We start from the raw sequence: 20106 nt of genomic DNA, 5'->3' as shown, positions 1-20106 counted from the left end.
CACCACATCAAAGTCATGATGACAAATACCCTTGGCCAACTAGCTGATAAGTTGTACAATACCATGTGCAAGTTAGCCAGAATCATATGTAAATGATGCATGTGATCACTTCCGTAGTTTTATTTAAGGGAACCAAGAGTGTCCTTGTACTCTTAAATGTCTCCCTTCCTCACCTGTGATATGTTTTTTTTTTTTTTTTCCTTTTTTTTTTTTTTAACTGATTTTTTTTTTTATTTTTTTTTTTATTTTATTTTATTTTTTTTTATTTTTTTTTTTTCAGCGTAACAGTATTCATTCTTTTTGCACAACACCCAGTGCTCCATGCAAAACGTGCCCTCCCCATCACCCACCACCTGTTCCCCCAACCTCCCACCCCTGACCCTTCAAAACCCTCAGGTTGTTTTTCAGAGTCCATAGTCTCTTATGGTTAAAATTCTATACAAGCTATTTCTTAACTCAAATATTCCTGGAAGAGAGTAACTTATTAAGACAACATCTTAGGATGGTTTAGATATACTGCTTTCTTTTGTGATAGGAGAGATCTTAAGAGGGAAAGAAAGAAAACATCTCTTCTATTCCAAATACTCTGTGAAGTGTCATGTAATGCTTATATCAGCTCCATAAAGCAGGACTGCTAATGCTCTTGGGAATGAGGAAAGAGAGACTCAGGTTCAGCAACTGGGATCAGAAGACCAATTGCTAAATGGAAAGTGGATTTCATTTTCAGGTCCAGTACTTTTCTACTACACCACACTGCCTACCAGAAAGAGTTAGGATTTATGAAAGAAGATGTAAAAGAAAGAAAATACCAAGAATAACTCTATCAATTTCCTAATTTTGTCTAAATTTAGCATGGGTTGTTATTTCAACCAACCTGTTTCAGTAGAAGTTGCTTCATGTGATGAAATAACTAACATAAAACACATTAAAACTAATCTAAAATGTAGTCCATACTGATACTTTCCCAATTAAAAAAAAAAAAAGAAAAAGAGAGAGAGAGAGAAAGAGATTTACTGAGGGGAAAAAAGTAACTGATTGGTTCATTGGATTCCAGAAAGTCTCTGTCTCTAACAATCACATCCACAGTGGCTCCCACAGATTACTTTTTTTCCTCTGGATGAGAGGAGGGAAAAATACCAGGCTTATGTTTGGTAAGTCATGTGAGTGTCTGAAATCCTTATTCTTAGGAAGTTCTTTCTTAGACATGAACAAAATTCTTCTTGCTTTAAAACTATTTTTCAGAGTAGATGGAGTCTAACCAGTATTTTTCAAGATTCTATCCTAGAAGATTCCCAAGGAGCTTTCTTTCCCCAGATGAGATAATGTTAATGTCTTTCATCTTCCCTCTTAAAACAATCAGAATTTTCTTAAACTTTAATAAGAAGTGTCAAGACTGGGGCACCTGGGTGGCTCAGTGGGTTAAGCCTCTGCCTTTGGCTCAGGTCATAATCTCGGGGTCCTGGGATCAAGCCCCATATTGGGCTCTCTGCTCACCTTCCCCTCTCTCTCTCTGCCTACCTCTCTGCCTACTTGTGATCTCTCTCTGTCAAATAAATAAATAAAATCTTTAAAAGAAAAATAAAATCTTAAAAAAAAAAAGTGTCAAGACTGAGAAAGCAACAGTTCCTCTGCAGTAGTGGGCATCAGCCATGATCCATAAATGCTGAATGCCTCTGCTAACACCAAGCATAAACCAAGCATAAACACCAAGCATAAATGAAAAGGGTTTGTTAGTTTAGGTGCACTACACTGGAATAACCTAAACTGATATTTATTAAAACATGGGAACACATAGTTATATCATCCAGATTTTAAAATGTATCTTACTATAGTGTTGTAATTTTATAGGCTGAATTATATAGAGAGAGTTATGGATAGAGAGAGATAGGGTACAAGATGAGATAGAAATGGAGATGAAGATTATGAAATTAGATCTCTTTAGATAAGACCTGAAAAAAAAATCACAAAATCTATTGTTAAGTGTTGGGTCCATGGTCAAAGAAATGAGACTGAAACAAAGCGAAGGTCAAGCAAAGCTTTATTTCGCGCCAAGCATCAAGAATCAAACCGACCAGTCGGGGTCGCCTCTTACAGAAAGGGCGACCCCTCCCTGCCTTGCCAACTAACTTTTATAGAACAAAGGCCATGTGGTTGACCCTGGCCACACACAGGTGGCCAGTTGAATTACAATTCACCCCATAGTAGCTATTTGAACTAGCCTATCACCTTGATCAGGATTGGCACCCAAAAGGCGGGGCCCACACTCCTTGGTAGCTAGGAAGACAGTGTGCCCATCCCACTGATTGGATGTCTCCACCTTGCCCGACTCATCACTGCATTCAGGCTCTGTTACCTCCACCTGACCTGACCCGCTCTTGTATTTGGGCTCTGTTATCAGGGATTGGTAGACCATATTCTACAGGTTTCCTGGACTTGATTTTAAGTAAGTTCCCCTGCCGGGGGTGGGGTGGGGCGGGGGGATGGTGGATGGGGGAGCAGGGTTAGTTTAAGTTTTACTGCATAAACAACAAAATCATTGTTTAACCGGATAGAATCACTCTGGCTAAATAGGCCCTTACAGTAAGATCTTTATGAAGCCCTAAAATCAACTGTAGAGGAATCACAAAAGTTCTCAACTCTGCAAAATGAAGTAAAGTCTTTAATGTGTTTCTTTGAAATGTAAACAAATCACATGATATCTTTGTTGCAGTCTGTTACCCAGCAGTATAGAAGTCAAGCAATATTAGATCATATAATAGTCCAAGAAAAACTACTTCTCCCCTTGACCTAGTTTCAAAAGCATTATCGCCTGGCTTTGAAGATGGTTAAATATGCTTCTTAAAGTACTAGAGCAGGCCATCAAGTCTTAGTAATGGATTCTATTATCAACTAGTCCCTATTAAAGTGAGTTTAAAATTGACTTGAAATAAAAAACTTTATTGTATAAGCCTTTTAATTTCTCCCTTTTTTTACTAAATGATTGCATATTGGTTGCTCAAGAGATTTCTAGTTATGCTTAGCCTTAGATTATCTCTTTAATAGAAACAAACTTGACCAATATTCCCAATGCTCTATAACTATCATGACTGAGAAACTTAAAGATAACCTCCCTTCTTAACCCCCTTAGTTATTCTATAAATGTTTAAATACTGGAACTACCATTTTCTTTAATAAAGACATTTCTACAAAATTATCATTATTATCCATTATATTTCTTCAGCACCACTATGCTTATTATCTGAGCAAGACTTATAGAAGGTAAATTTTTGCCCAGCAACAGCTAAAGGAAAAATGTTGGACATAATTCTTAGTTCTTTTAAGACAGAAAATATTGGCAAAGAGATTGTGATTATCTCCTTTTCAAATTGGTTGCCATTTCCTAGCTCCAGAGACACTAGAAATTTGAAACTGACTTGGGAGAATAAATAATTATATACTTTTTCTCTAATAAATGGTTCAGTATTCCCCTTTATTATACTTTAAGTGCATGTGCTAATTGAATAATACAAATTTTAAGATAAGAATACATTTGCAAATGTAACATATTCACATGGCTACTGAGATATACAGTTGGTTTTGGAAATGTTTACCACTACTGAAAAGGTTGTGCCCAAAAAATTGTCAAGTTGTTTCCTCTTGGTAGTTTAATAATGATAATTTTTTTTTTAAAAATTGAGTTTTATACATAGGCAGTCAATATTAATTATTACTATGAATCTGAATGTTTGGAAACTTATCAGATTATTTACAATAAAAATAAAAGAATACCTGAAGACTTGATTGACTATTATAATTGCTTTCTTATGAAAGAGTGAACATTTATCAAAGTGCATCTTTCTTTTGGTGTATCATAGCACTAATCATGTTCTACAAAATATTTAGCAAAGAGGAATATTAAAACCAAGAGAAAAATTATCTTTCACTTTAATAGGCAATGATGATTTCTACTAGACTTTTTCAACCTGTTGCCATTCTACTACTAGTACCTGTCTGTGGGTAATAATCTTGCAACTCTGTGAAGAAAGGGTTTATGGATGAGAACACCTAAATTTTAGAGAAGTTATGTAAGTTGATTGAGGTCACATTGCAAACAAGACAGAAACTTGATCAAGTTCAAATGGATCCAACTCAAAAATTACATGGACCTTTCTTCATTATACCATTACATTATGCTTTTCTCTATAGCCAGCAACAACAAATACTATTCTCAATACCGCCATTACCAGGATCTTTCTTCCTAATCCCTTGAACTATATCTAAACCCTCCCAGCAAAGAAGTGCACGTGCTCTCTGGTGATTTTTTTTTCAGCGTAACAGTATTCATTGTTTTTGCACCACATCCAGTGCTCCATGCAACATGTGCCCTCCCTATTACCCACCACCTGGTTCCCCAACCTCCCACCCCCCGCCCCTTCAAAACCCTCAGGTTGTTTTTCAGAGTCCATAGTCTCTCATGGTTCATCTCCCCTTCCAATTTCCCTCAACTCCCTTCTCCTCTCCATCTCCTCATGTCCTCCATGTCATTTGTTATGCTCCACAAATAAGTGAGACCATATGATACTTGACTCTCTCTGCTTGACTTATTTCGCTCAGCATAATCTCCTCCAGTCCCGTCCATGTTGCTACAAAAGTTGGGTATTCATCCTTTCTGATGGAGGCATAATACTCCATAGTGTATATGGACCACATCTTCCTTATCCATTCGTCCGTTGAAGGGCATCTTGGTTATTTCCACAGTTTGGCGACCGTGGCCATTGCTGCTATAAACATTGGGGGAACAGATGGCTCTTCTTTTCACTACATCTGTATCTTTGGGGTAAATACCCAGCAGTGCAATTGCATTGTCATAGGGAAGCTCTATTTTTAATTCTTGAGGAATCTCCACACTGTTCTCCAAAGTGGCTGCACCAACTTGCATTCCCACCAACAGTGTAAGAGGGTTCCCCTTTCTCCACATCCTCTCCAACACACGTTGTTTCCTGTCTTATTAATTTTGGCCATTCTAAGTGGTGTAAGGTGATATCTCAATGTGATTTTAATTTGAATCTCCCTGATGGCTAGTGATGATGAACATTTTTTCATGTGTCTGATAGCCATTTGTATGTCTTCATTGAAGAAGTGTCTGTTCATATCTTCTGCCCATTTTTTGATATGATTATCTGTTTTGTGTGTGTTGAGTTTGAGGAGTTCTTTATAGATCCTGGATATCAACCTTTTGTCTGTACTGTCATTTGCAAATATCTTCTCCCATTCCATGGGTTGCCTTTTTGTTTTGTTGACTGTTTCCTTTGCTGTGCAGAAGCTTTTGATCTTGATGAAGTCCCAAAATTTCATTTTCGCTTTTGTTTCCTTTGCCTTTGGAGACATATCTTGAAAGAAGTTGCTGTGGCTGATATCGAAGAGGTTACTGCCTATGTTCTCCTCTAGGATTCTGATGGATTCCTGTCTCATGTTGAGGTCTTTTATCCATTTTGAGTTTATCTTTGTGTACAGTGGAAGAGAATGGTCAAGTTTCATTCTTCTACATATAGCTGTCCACTTTTCGCAGCACCATTTATTGAAGAGACTGTCTTTTTTCCATTGTATTTTTTTCCTGTTTTGTCGAAGATTATTTCACCATAGAGTTGAGGGTCCATCTCTGGGCTCTCCACTCTGTTCCACTGGTCTATGTGTCTGTTTTTATCCCAGTACCATGCTGTCTTGGTGATCACAGCTTTGTAGTAAAGCTTGAAATCAGGTAACGTGATGCCGCCAGTTTTGTTTTTGTTTTTCAACATTTCCTTAGCAATTCAGGGTCTCTTCTGATTCCATACAAATTTTAGGATTATTTGCTCCAGCTCTTTGAAAAATACCAGTGGAATTTTGATCGGAATGGCATTAAAACTATAGATTGCTCTAGGCAGTATAGACATTTTAACAATGTTTATTCTTCTGATCCAAGAGCATGGAATGGTCTTCCATCTTTTTGTGTCTTCTTCAATTTCTTTCATGAGTGTTCTGTAGTTCCTCAAGTACACAACCTTTACCTCTTTGGTTAGGTGATTTAAAGTAGAACTGGGGTTCCTGGGAACAGAGCTGAACTTGTAGATGAATTCAAATCTGGACATTTCTGGATAAAAAGCTACAAACAAAGAAGCTTGTTCTGCATAATAGAAGCCTCCAAGACAACAAATGCCAGGGTCAAAGGGACAGAGAAAAGCAGAGTGTAGCCCAGATAGTCTCAAATGCACCAGCTCTGTGCTATCTCTGTGTTGGAGGTACCTCTGTTATCTCACAGTTCTAAATAATCCGTCTACACCAGAGTACTCAGGAGCAGTGCAGATTTTACCGATGATTCTGTAGGGAAGATGGAGGAGGAGATTTAAATTGCACATCTCTCCAAAACCTTTAAAGTCTTCCATTAGATGTTTCTCTTCTTTTCCAAACACTACCAAGACATTTTTTCTTTTTTTGCCTGTTCTCTTTCTCCACATCCTAGCCAACCTTGCTTATTCTTCTCTTTCCTCCTACCAAATTCTCAGAATCTTCAAGTGCATCTCCCTTTCAGAATGCTGGAAATTTCAGCTCTGCTTCAGGGACCACCTTCAAATTGCACTCAATCCCCTAGACACACAGAAAAACAAAGACCTTCTGATTTACATCACTCATCGTCCATAAAAGCAACGAGAGATTACAGCATTTTCCAAAATAACCTTGGTTCTCCAGAATCCGTGTCCATAAAAATTTATCCAGAATCACTGTTCATGAACATTATGTGGACTGATGTTATTCTCTGCATAAACTCTGCCTGTCTCTGTGTTCACTCTAGATGTCCTCACCTCAATCATACTCTCACCCTTACTTATTTCAAATCCTGAAACTGGAGTCTGACTTTGGCCAAAAGTCAGAATGGACCCTGCTTCCAAAAATGTTCACCAATAAAAATCAACAACATCCCATTTATTTAGCATTTCCTGTGCGCTGGGCAGTGTGGTGAACACTTTAAAAATAAGCAATTTAAACCTCCCAAGAAGTCCATGAAGTAGGTATCACTGTTCACATCTGTCCCTTGGCCTTTTCCCTGAATGAAATAGGACTTTCGTCTTGGTGCTCACCCATTAGTGATAAAAAGACAGTTTACTCAGTAAGCAGCCAGGAACAACACAGATAGCTAGGTAACAATTACTTAGTACTGACCTTGATCTCACATCTTAATGATTTAATAGGACAAAGAAAGTATGCCATTTTTAAAAATTTAATTCACTTATGTAGTGCTAAAAACTTCTCAAATGGTGTCACCTACATAATCTTCACAGTAACACTAAGAAGCAAATATTGTTACAACCATTTTCACAGACCAAGAGAGGAGACTCATAGATGTTAAGAAACTGACATGAAAATTTATTAGCAAATGCAGATGTAACACATGTCTTATAATCTCCCTTCCGGCCTATATACTTTGAATAATATCATGATTCCATATAACAATGTATATTAACTATACTGGATAGTTAACTATATAACTATATAAACACACACAGGCACACAAACACACACACAGAGTAGTATGTGTTGTAGGGGCCAAAGCCAAGATGGGCCACTTTGGCATGAACATTATTTTGAGCTGAGAGCAACAGATACCGTGCAGGCTCAAGAAAAACTTTTGGCCTTCACTTAACTACAAAGAAGAATCTAAACTGGGCACCTTTCTCAGAATAAGAGTTATTAGCAAAGGTAATTTTTATGTAAGTGATCCATTTGCATAACAAGGTAACATCTAATTACTGAACATCTGTTCTTCTTATTCCCTGTGAATTGCATTCTTCTGAATTCCCAGACGCCTATCCCCTTCTCCTTAATTCAGGATGACATAAATACTTCATTTTGCCTGACTATCTTTGGAATTTCCATGTCTTTGTGGATTCCCCATGCATATGCTATTAAATTTGATTTTCTCCTATTAACTGGTCTCATGTTAAATTGATTCTTAGTCCTGCTAGAAGGCCCTTTGAGGGGACAAGAATTCTTGCTCACTGAGAGTGTGTGCTAAAGAAATGGCAACTGGTTTAGCAAGGCTAACTTATTTAATGCAGAGACTATTAGCTCAACAGTTAGCCCTCTGAAAAAGCAAAAAATTCAAGTATAGTGAATCAACTCGAAAATTTATAACCATAACGTGAAAAATTTCCCTTAGTTTCATCATCTGTAAACTAGAGATTACTATTATAGAATTTCATGTTATTTAAAAAAATACAACTTTGTTTTGGTTTATGGATGGATGGTACTGGGGGTTGGCATATCACAATGTTTTCAGAGCTGATGGCTTCTAAAATTCTGAACCCGGAGCTGATAATATAGCACAATTTTTCACACAATATCTACTGAAAGGAGAAAAATAGGGTGGTAGCTAAAAGGAAAAATGAAGGTAAGGAGCAATCTGAATGGGTAGGAAAACCGAAATCAAGACAACTTAACATGCATTCCAGAAATTACCAAGTGAATATGAGCTGCAAAGTGTAGTTCAAGTTTCAAATACAAAAGGACTTCCGAGAAATGAGAGGATGACAGTCATAACAATAGTTAACATTTCTCTCACATAGGACAATTTGCCAAGAACACTATATGCATCATTTGTTTAATCCTCGCATTGATTACACAAGGTGTTATTAGTATCATCTGCATTTTGTAGAGAGGAAGGCCTGAAGGGGTTATGCAAGAGCTCACCAGCCTGTGAATGTTATTAGCCACCATTTCCAAATTGTGGCCACCAGCAGCGGCATTCTCTCAAGCAAAAGGAAAGGTGGGGTGGGAATAGGAAAATTTGGAGCTGCCAATCCACATGAATTTACAAAACAAAGAAAGAGTAATTTCAAACTCTGAAGTTAAAAAAAAAAAAAAGAATTCATAGCAGCTCAAACATTAGAAACTGAAGAAATTCTGTAACAACAGGGGCTCAATAAAAAGAATAAAATAGACTATAAATAAATAAAATATATAATTTAACAAATGTGTTCCAACTGGCTCTTCCTGTGGAGCTGCTCTGGGGGGTTGGTGGGGGGGAGGGGGTGGAGTCATGACTGAAAAAGACACCAGCGATGCATCCCAAGAGTAATGCAAGGAATTCTCACTGAGAACAATGAAAAGAGAATAGGAAAAACTTTCAATGTCATAAAATCACAAACTTGTGGACAAGTATTTGAGTTAATTGCTTGAAATAAGGTTTGGAAAATGATTCTTTAGCTAATGTCTTCTTAGAAAGAACAGAAGAACATTAAGTAATTTGATCACAATCATTACAAGGGAGGTTTATATAAAATTCCCTGTTTCTCAGAGCCTCACCTTAACTTGGGCTTTTCACATCACCATTTTTGATTCCAGAGTACTAGAAACCAAGATTGTGCAGTCATGAATAGAAAGTGAACATACCGTGGTGGGTTTGTTTTCCCTTACTCAGGGTTTTCCTGTGGGGTGTATATGGAAGGAGTTACATCATGCATAGCTAAATTATATTCAGTTCATCAGCGGATAATAGACATCCCTTCCAGGAAAGCTTCCATGCCTGATATGCTCAACTCTATTACCCAACTCTGAGGCACAATGAAAGATTCATGAGGACAATGACAGTATAGAGGTGTGAAATGCGAGATACCCAGGAGAAGATGAAATTCATTGCTCAATCACAATGTGTTTTATACAATACGGTGTGGCAAGCTGCATACATGATCAAAAACATATCGTTATAAACTATGGCACTGCATACTTTAGTTATCATCTCTGCAGATATGCAAAGTAATACCTCACCTAGGCAGAATGATAATGATGAACAGAAGATGGTCATATTTCTGAATAGCTAGTACACACCTACTTCCAAAGCTCATACCTAAAACTTTCATATTTCATTTGGTGAAAAGTTTATTGGACTCTCCCTTAGAACCTGTTTAGTTTTATTTTACACACAATTCTAAGAAATTTAGTATAACATAGGATTACTCTAAATCAAAATCACAGGCTGTCCCATGTCCCATGTCCTCACCATGATCTGGTGAAGGATTTCATATCTCAAAGCCTCCACTGACTCACCTGTAAAATGGGTATTTCATGGAATAGGTATGAAGATGTAATCAGCACATTGATGTAAAGTATAAACACAATGCAAGTGCCCTAGAGGTCAAATGCAGATTTTTTTTTCATGGAACCTGGTATCACATTGTGAACCAACTACTTTATCTGAGCAAAAGTAAATAGTAAAAGCAAGTCTTTCCAATGCCAAGGAAAAAGGCTATTCCAGAATTCTTATGAGAATGATTATACATGGATCTCCATAGGGGAGACTCCCCAGGGTATTTTCAAAGGTAACTGTAATTTATAAGATTGCCTTTTATTGTTGATAATAGTTGTTGATTAGTGTTGATATCTCTCTAAGAATTCAAACTGCACAGCCATCTTAACCTAACTAGCACAGGAGTACAGGGCTCTGGCTACCCTCACTGCACTGCATAATCATCAATGCTTATGATGATGAATAAAGTCATCAAGAAAGGGTTAAGTATGCGTTCTTTAATGCCCTAATCAAGAAGACAAAGTAAAGAGACATGTTTAGAAAGATCACCCCTTTAAAAACCAAGAATTTAAACAACACTTTTTTTTCCAGGAAACTTAAGAGGTTTCAGTCAAGAAAATTCATTCATTCCAAGCAGAGCTGATCACAGTTGCAAAATACAGGATCACCGTCTTCCCACTCATTTATAAAGATGGTTTAATACTCTGTTGTCAGGACTTGAACTCAAGATTACCAAGGTAACTCTTTTTTAGGTGGAAGAAGCAGTTATCTAAACATATGCCCTTCCATGACCTTTGTTTACTGTACTAAATTGTTTATCTATTTTTTATTGATTTGTATGAGCTCTTTACAAAGGCCCTTAAGGATATTAAGGATACCAGGCTTTGCTTCTGAATTCTAAATAAATTTCCACAGTTTACTCTTTGTTTTATGGGGGTTTTTTTGTTTGTTTTTTTATTTTTTGCCAGAGGCCTTAAATTTTAATGTAATGAAATATGACATATTTTTCTCTTACGATTCCTGAGCAGCTATCCTGTAAAGGGAAACCTTTTCCAATCTGAGATGATTAAAATATCCTCCTATACTTTCTTCTAGTCCTTGTGTGCTTTTAGTTTCACATTTAAGTCATTAATCCAATTATAGCTTATGTTTGCATTAGGCAAGGTAAACAAATTCCCAATAAAACATCTTGTTTGAAAATATAATTCTTTACTTCTTAATCCATGCAGATAAAAGCATGGATTTTTATACTATGCCTAGGAAAAATAAGTGGAATAGATTTTTCATGTTATTGTAAGTTATCAAACATTCATCTCCGCTAAAATATGTAAATATTTTAGGGGCTACACTGTGTGGCTCAGTGGGTTAAGTGTCTGCCTCCAGCTCAGGTCATGATCCCAGGGTCCTGGGATGGAGCCCCACATCAGGCTCTCTGCTTAGCAGGGAACCCGTCCCCCCACCTCTCTCTGCCTGTTTTTCTGCCTATATTGATCTCTCTCTTTCTGTCAAATAAATAAATAAAATCTTTTAAAAAAATGTAAACATCTTGGTATCATGATGAAAAGGAAAAGGGAACTAACACAATGCCAAAAATGTGCCAAGCACTGTCCTTACTACACTATATATACCACTTCATTGAATTCTAATGAAGGTGAGATTCAGAGCAGATAATAACTTACCCCCAAGTCACAAAGCCGGTGAAGTGGAGCAGTGGTTCAAAACCAATTTGTTCTAACTTCAAAACGTATGTTCTTTCTGCACAAAGACACAGAAATGTTACAACATGTCTAAGGGATGCATGATTATAACATTTAATGGTTAATGCTATTTTTTCCCAAATGCTAAGTAGCCCATTTAATGCCTTGGATAACCGTTCCTATCATCGTGTTGTATCCAAGCATCTACAGAGTAAAAATGGTAAAATAAACGGAACTCTATTCTTGGGTAAGATGAGTGCTGGAAAATTAATTATTATCTCTTTTTCTAATTCTGTGTTCTGAATTTCTAGAGTGGAACTTAGTACAGAGGTGACATGATAATCCAGAAAAGTTCTAGGCAATTGGGGAATTTTTGTGATTCTAGGTATTTTTTTCAGGCTCTATATACTCATGGGAATTATTAAGGACACACACATAACAGCTTTGTGAAGTAGCATCAAAATAAAGTAAATTCTGTTGTTTGCACATATAGACCAAAAGAAATATTTATGTTAATGTTATGCACACTATTTTTCCTATTAATACCATGTCAACACAAAAGGCTTATAGCACTTTGTTATGTGAAACACTATCCCATATATTACCGCAATTGGTTTCCACAATCACCACATAAAAGGAAAAGCAAGGCAGTCATTATTTTCTCTGCTTTTACAAGGTGACAGAAGTTGTACTGCTTACCTAGATCCCAAGGCAGGGAAACGAATGAAGGAGGGGGTCTACAACTCAGCTCCTGGAATTCCTAATTCAGTGCTTTGCACCCTGCTGTACTCCTTTAAAAAGAAAAGCAAAAGACAGCTTTCATTTTAAAATTCTAATAAAATAATTTTTAAATGCTGTATCATTTTATTAACATCTACCCTGTAGACCTAGCCTCTTATAAAAAGAGATACTGTAATCTCAGTCCCTAGAGCTATTTAAGAAGTTAACAGGACACGTATCTGTCCTTGAGGATTGAGAAAAATAGCAGGTTGACAAGAAAATCTGCTGGGTTTCATGCTAAGCCAATAATGAATAGTCATAAAGGATTTACAATCACATTCATATCTTTTTGGAAAAAGTTCAACTCTTGACACACTGATAGACCTTCTATGTACAGAGCATTCAGAGGGGTACGAAGAAAATACGGTGGTAAGTGAGATGCTTGAAACCAATATTGACTGTGTGTCTCTGAGAGTATGGAATTTAAGGGAGTTCTTCGACGTAACTCTATTTCCAAATGTTTACCTAATTAGCATGTATTTATTTTAGAATAAGAAATAAATAAATAGAAAATGTATGGACGTGGATAGAATATAGTGCATTCTTGTTTCTAATAGAACAGGCCTCCCATGTTAAACCTCTTTGTACACGCTATCTGGCTATGTGGAAAGAGATGAAAGCCACACTGATTGAGCATGATGATGTCCAGGCATTTTTTTAGATGGTTAGAAACATTAATTTTATTTACTTCTCACCACAACTTTTTAAGGGAAATCTTATCATCCTCATTCTATAGATTTAGAAACCGGCTCTTATTGAGAGTATATGATTTTCCTTTGGTCACACTACAAGGTTTCAGACCCCAAGTACAGTACTCTTTTCACATTCCCATAATACCTTTCTTTTTAATCTTATAGACAATAGGCCTGCCTATTGCTGAGAATACCAGTCTGATTTATGACCACAAAGGAAAATCATGTGTAGTCCCTAGGACTCCCATATTCTTTTTTATTTGTAGTTCTCTAATACACCAAATATAAATTCTTTAATGAATTATTCTTGGTTCCAATGAATTATTGCACTGAGTTTATTATATCTGACCAATTGGTCTGCTTGTTGATCAAGTTTTCTGAGTAGATAAAATGGAAAAAAATATCAACCACTTGTTTTAAACCGATAGTAGTTCAAACAATTGCCTGAAGTGTTCCCTAATTGATATTAACTACACACTTAATACTATCCTGAAATTTTAATTTCTACATTCCTGATTAGAAACAAAACATGAAACAAACAAATGATTCGAGTTGAATGTAGAGACTGTCACTTAAAGAAAGAAAAATTCTAGAATTATAATTAGCAAAACAAAAGGGTTTTTTTTAAAGTCAGCAAGTAGTCAGGAAAGTTCAGACTGGATTAATATAGATCAGCAAGATGCTAAAGATTCCAATATGTGCAGCAAGATTAATATTTACAGAAAAAAAATAAGTAAAATGATTAGATATTTTTGAGAAATAAAATTGCTTCTAGCCATCAGGAAAATGGTTTTTCTTGGAAAGTTTTAGTGACTGAAATGAGGGACAAATGGGATTTCTGGGGACTCCATGACATTCTGTTGTTTGATCTCAATACTAGCTAAATGTGATGCTCAGTTTGTGTATTTTCTGTTTGTATATCACAGTTCAATAAACATTTCTCAGAAATGACTTCTAGCAGTGAGGACAAAAAACACCCTGACTGGTTTTTAATGATGTTTTTTGCATCTTTGCACTATAGAATTTTTTTTTCAAAAGAAAAACAAAACAGAACACAAACAAGAGTCATGAGAATAGTTTATATAGGGCATAACTATTCATTTGCAAAAGAAAAAGACAAAAGAGAGGCACCTGTGTGGCTCAGCTGATTGGGCATCTCCCTTTAGCTCAGGTAGTAATTCCAGGACTCCTGGGATTAAACCCAGCAGGAAGCCTCTTGCTTGGCCGGCAGTCTGCTTCTCCCTCTCCCACTGCCCTTCCCCCATCCCACCCCCCTCATGCTCACTCTCTCCCTCTTGTGTGCTAACTTTCTTTCAAATAAATAAATGAAATCTTAAAGAAAAGAAAAGGAATGGAAAGAAAAGATAAGAAAAGTAAAGAAAAGAAAAAGGCAAAAAAAAAATCTCTTAAACTCATTCCACTAAAAGAAAAAAGATGAGTTCCTCTTAGTATTCTATAAGTATTTGATCTGGGTATGAAGAGGTGATCTAAAGTCCTCAGGCACAACAGAGCCCAATTAACTCCCCTTTCTTCTCACAACACATATGCCCACATGCACAAATACACTCACACAAACATGCATGCACTCCAAACCATGTAAACCATCCCTGAAAATAAGTCTCTGATCTATAGAGTTACTATTGAGCAGGACTCAGACACTTACATTTCTAAGGGTCAACTTTAGGATGATTTTAATTAGTATCAAATCTGACAAGCCAAGAATATGTTGTAGGGCCATTGCTGATCCATGAACCTTATTTTTAAAGTTGATTATTTGAATCTCCAATTCCATTGAAAGCCTATTAGAAGATAATTTTAAGATAGCACACTTAATTTCAACAGAAGCCAGTAGTTCTCTAAGTTTAGAATTCATAAGGATTATCTGGAACATTTGTTGACCATAAAGACTTGTAATCTTTATGTCAGAGACCTTGATTCAGTAGATCTATAGGGCCCATCCCAGAAATCTATGTTTTCCAGAAGCATGCCAGGTAATTCTGAAACAAATAATCAGCACACCACACCTTGAGAAACACTTCCACTATTAGAACCTGCTTATTAATTTCCTGCCATACTCTGCATGGGATTCAGAAAGATCACAATACAAGCAGGGTGCATGGACCTGAATAACCAGATGGTTTTCATCCTGAATATCTAACAGTTGATGATTTAACACCACGCTAGAGTAAAACAAGGGAGAACAGCACAACAGGACAGGTGACTTCACCATGTTCTCTTAGTAAGTGTGACAAGATGTACCCTGGCTAAAGTACTGTGCATTTGTAAAATTTGTTCCAGTACTTTCACAAGCCTTCATCCTATGAGACACAATAGCTTATATGAGAGAAAAGAGCTCAACTCAGTAAACTTTTATGACACCCTGACCCATGGTTAGCAAACACCTAACAAAGACTTTGGCTAGCTAGCAGGCAAACCTTCCATTTGAAGACAAGTTCCAACAATGGAAGCTGTAACTCAACCTGTCACAGCAAGTATACCAGCATTACATCTGGACTGTCATAGGCTGTCAGTCACAGGATGGCTTACTAATTTTCTGCAACCCAGAACTTCATCAAGCTAGAAGCAACAGCTACCTTGTTTACCCTCATTCTTATGCAATCTTTCTCTGCATTATCATTTTGATCACTAATGTGCTTGCATTGACAAGAGCCAAAGAAAATTAAAATGCAACCCAGAAACAACAGAAATGTGTCATCCTGGAATGGACATGTGGTCCGTCCAACCTAGGCACCTGCTTCTCATGATGAGTAATGCCAGATGTTTCAGGGAAAGATATAAGTCTCTATTACACATGTGCTTTATGCAATTGTGCAATGATACATCACAAGGGAGTTTTCTTTTTCTGACCCTGGGTTAAGCATCAATTGCAGCCTAATATTTCAAGACATCAGTCCTTGAACTCATTACCCCTACATCCTTTACAGCACTCTCTTAAGAAAGAAAAGAAAAGAAAAGAAAAAAGAATATTTGTTCAATATGTTTCCTCATCAACCCTGGACCAAGGCAATTATACTTGTAGGCAACACTTTCTGGTTTCCATTAAGGAGATGGCTGGATATTTGATATAAGGACAATATTTGTTGGATACAGTAGGTAAATGAGAACTAGCTCACATTTGCAAATAGCTTGGAGAAAAAAAATCACTATGCTGATAATGTTTAAATTTAGTATTAGGAAAACCTTCCAGAATCGTTATAGCTAACAGCATAATTTGGGAAAAAAGACCAAAAAAAAAAAAAAAAGCCAAAAACAACTAGCAACAATGGCAAAAATTATAAACACTAATAATTTCTCTTTCATTATATACTCTTGAAAAAATTCAATAAGAAACATAACAACAGTATGGCTTATTCATTTGTTGAATGGATATTTATAGAGTACATTCTCTATTCAGGGAAGTTAAGGACTAGGAAAGGACTAGGGAACTAGTCATGGATTTTACCCTTATATAGTCCGAGAGGAAATGGACAATTGTTAGAGAAATAAATATATAATATAATGCCAAATTGAGATACATGCTATAAATGAAACCAGCATGGTTATAATAGAGAAAAACTGGAGAAACCTCCTTAGAGTGATCAAGTACATTTTCTCCAAAGAAAATGTACATCTGTACATTTCAAAGCTGGAATGAAAGGTTAAGAAGATTTAAGATCATGCCAAGAGCAGCAGGGGAGTGTTCAGAGTAAAGGAAACAATGAGGCAAGTCCTACAGGTAAAACCAAGCACTGTGTGGTCTAAGAACTGAAAGGAAGGGGAAGTCAGTGTAAATGGTAGTCAGTAAGAACCAGATCTTTTTTATTTTTTTAGAACTTCGTAGGTTATTGTCTAGAGTTGGAACTTTATAAGTGAGATGGGATGAGAAACCATTAAAGAACTTCAAGTAGCAAAATGGTATAAACATATTTATGTTGCTTAAAGATCACACTGGATATAGGGGAAGAATGTAATGAAGGAGACAAGAGTTTGGGGAGGTCTGTTCAAGCACTGATTCTCTAAATTTAAGGTACACAGGAATATCTGGTGATCTGGTTAAGATGCAGATTCTGATCTGCAAGTCGAGGGTGGGACATGAGATTCTGCATTTCTAACAAGCTCCCAAGTGACATTGACACTACTGGTCCGTGGACCACACTCTCTATAGTAAAGTATGAGACTACTTTTACCACAGTCCACATTTTTGTCTCTTTCAAGATGGTGGCTTGAGTTAGGATGGAAAATGTGGTATTGGAGGAAATTTGACAGATTTGAGATACATTTGGGAGTTATAACTACCAGATTTGCTATACCATGCTTCTTTACATCATAGCAGTGTAGCATGAAGGAGACATCTGAAACCAACATTTATGCAACTAAAAGGGGATCCAGAAGTTCTAGTCTCAACACTGCTTATGGTTTGAGCTAACAGCTGAGGAATTAGGCAGAGATGGAAACATTGAATGATAGGCTAGAGCTTAGCTTGGTGAATATCAGAGGGGGTTGAAGGAGTGGTAGGTGGGATTAAGCTGTTGCCTGGGTCTCAGCCTGATAGGCAGGGAGTTATTAACAGTGAATCAGTGAGAGAAGATGACCACAGATGCACAAGAAAGAACCAATAACCTCAAACTCAGGAACTTTGTTCTGCCACACTTTAGCTCTGTGTCTCTGGGAAAAAACAAAACAACCCTCCCCACCAAAAAACACCAGTCTTTTATCTATTTCTTCATTTAATAAAATATGATGCAATGAGATCATAGCCATGAAAACATTCAGCACGGCACCTATCACAATGAGAACGTATTAATAAATATCAGGTAAATTATACTCATGTGTTTCCATGGACGACCAGTTCTGCTTCTTCTAAAGACATAAAAAGAAAATTGCTTATGTAGCTATAGGAGGTAGTGATTTCATATCATGGAGGGTGTCCACATGCAACCCATGTTATTTCTGTTCTCGTAAAGATGCTTTCTGGATGAAGTTGGAAAGCCTTTTCTTAGAAGCAACGAATAAGTATCACCTTTGAATTAAAAAAAACTCCACACTTCTGGGAATGCTTCAAAGGAAATTTACAATTAAATATAATATTGTTAATACAGAACTTAAAGAGCTTATCCAGTCCCTTCACCATACCTGAAAGCATCTCAAAAATGTAGCCAACTCTCATGTTATCAAAACTCATAGGAAAAGATTGGCAACACTGAGGCTGGCTTTTTTTTTTTAAGATTTTATTTATTTATTTGACAGAGAGAGATCACACATGCAGGGGGAACAGCAGGCAGAGGGAGAAGATGGCTTCCCACTGAGCAGAGAGCCCGACACGTGACTCGATCCCAAGACCCAGGATCATGAACTGAGCTAAAGACAGATGCTTAACTGACTGAGGTACCCAGGTGTCCCTGGTTCCTGGCTCTTTCAGGTTCCCCTGCAATGGCCATCAAGATTTTTTCCTTGATTCTATATCAGTCCTCTACTGTTGTTCATTATATTACTTGTACAAAGAATAAGGCTTGCTGACTTCATCTTTCCTGGTTAAATTTAATGTCATTCATCTTGACTACACTTGCAGAGGGACTAGAAAATACCGTCACCGTACTCTATTACTCAGGTCTGTCGTGAAGTTAGACTGACCGACTTCAATTAAGCCTCTTTTGTAATTAACAGCAAATATTCGCATCCAAGCAAAGTGCCAAAAGTCCCCCCAAAGCTGTTTGATCTCTCAGTGGGTAAAACATGACCCACGACATATACACATACTTTGCATCATTAATTCATGGTGATGATAGTTTTCCCAATGATACAAAGGCGAACTCAGTCTTTTCAAATGACGAACATAAAACAATTAGCTTCTTTATAATCTTAAAAGTGACGGGCTTTATGACTCTCTCAGGATAGGGACGAATTTACAGAGTACAATTTGAATAGCTCTATGAATCTGTTTAATTGTTGAACCCTATGCCTGAAATAAACAACGAGGGATCTTCTCCCAAAACCCACCACATCCACCCCAGGCAAGGCAGGTGTAGTCTCAGTGCCCACATTCCTTTTCTTTCTCTGTACTAGAATAACTCTCAGATTCTGAAAGAGGGCCTCTGAAATTTCCATGGACAATCCACTCTAGTAGAAAAGAAGTGATACTTTTGGTCATTATCATTGTGCATGCTCTCTTAGGCAACACTTAGGACCATGTCCAAAATGTCACATACAACTCTAGCCCTCTATGAGAACTTCTCACAAAATATTTCTAAGTCAGTTCCTCAATTGCACAGAACCTCTCCAACTCAGAGGAAACATCCAGGCATTTCCCACTCCTGCAAAACATCATTGTCTACTCCACTCAAAACCAGGACAACATCAAGGAACTAAATATTCCAACCACACAAACTTCTGAATCCTATAAACCACTCATTCCCCTCACTTGGTCTCATAATAAATAATACCAAGTTCTGGGGTTTCAGAGTTGAAAAATCTTTCAAGAACTTAACAGTAAGGCAATTATCTCTCACCTGTATTTCTGAAATGACCTTGATCAAGCTCTCCCTACTTCCAATTCACCTCACTTAAATCCATCCTACACTGACCCCAAAGGAGATATCTAGGGTGCAGATTGGATCATGGTACTCAGACAATGGAAGAGCTTGTATTTAACACATTAAACCCACCGATATTCTTGTCTGACTCTCTCACTAAACTGTAAAACCTTTAAGGCAAGGAACAAATTGTATTCAGCCCATTAACCCTACAAGTTAACACCAGGCATGGCTTTTAACAGATTCTTCATAATGCTTACTTAATGAGTAAACATTAGTTCTTCAGAATCACAGATTTCTAAAAATGGAGATCAAGGAAGAAGGGTGGGGGGGACAGTAAATGGCAAAGATGTCAAACTACAAACTTT

Source organism: Meles meles, chromosome 6 (genome assembly GCF_922984935.1).
Source record: "Meles meles chromosome 6, mMelMel3.1 paternal haplotype, whole genome shotgun sequence".
NCBI classification, from domain to species: domain Eukaryota; kingdom Metazoa; phylum Chordata; class Mammalia; order Carnivora; family Mustelidae; genus Meles; species Meles meles.
The sequence above is the reverse complement of the archived record's forward strand: the minus strand, read 5'-3'. Positions refer to the sequence as shown.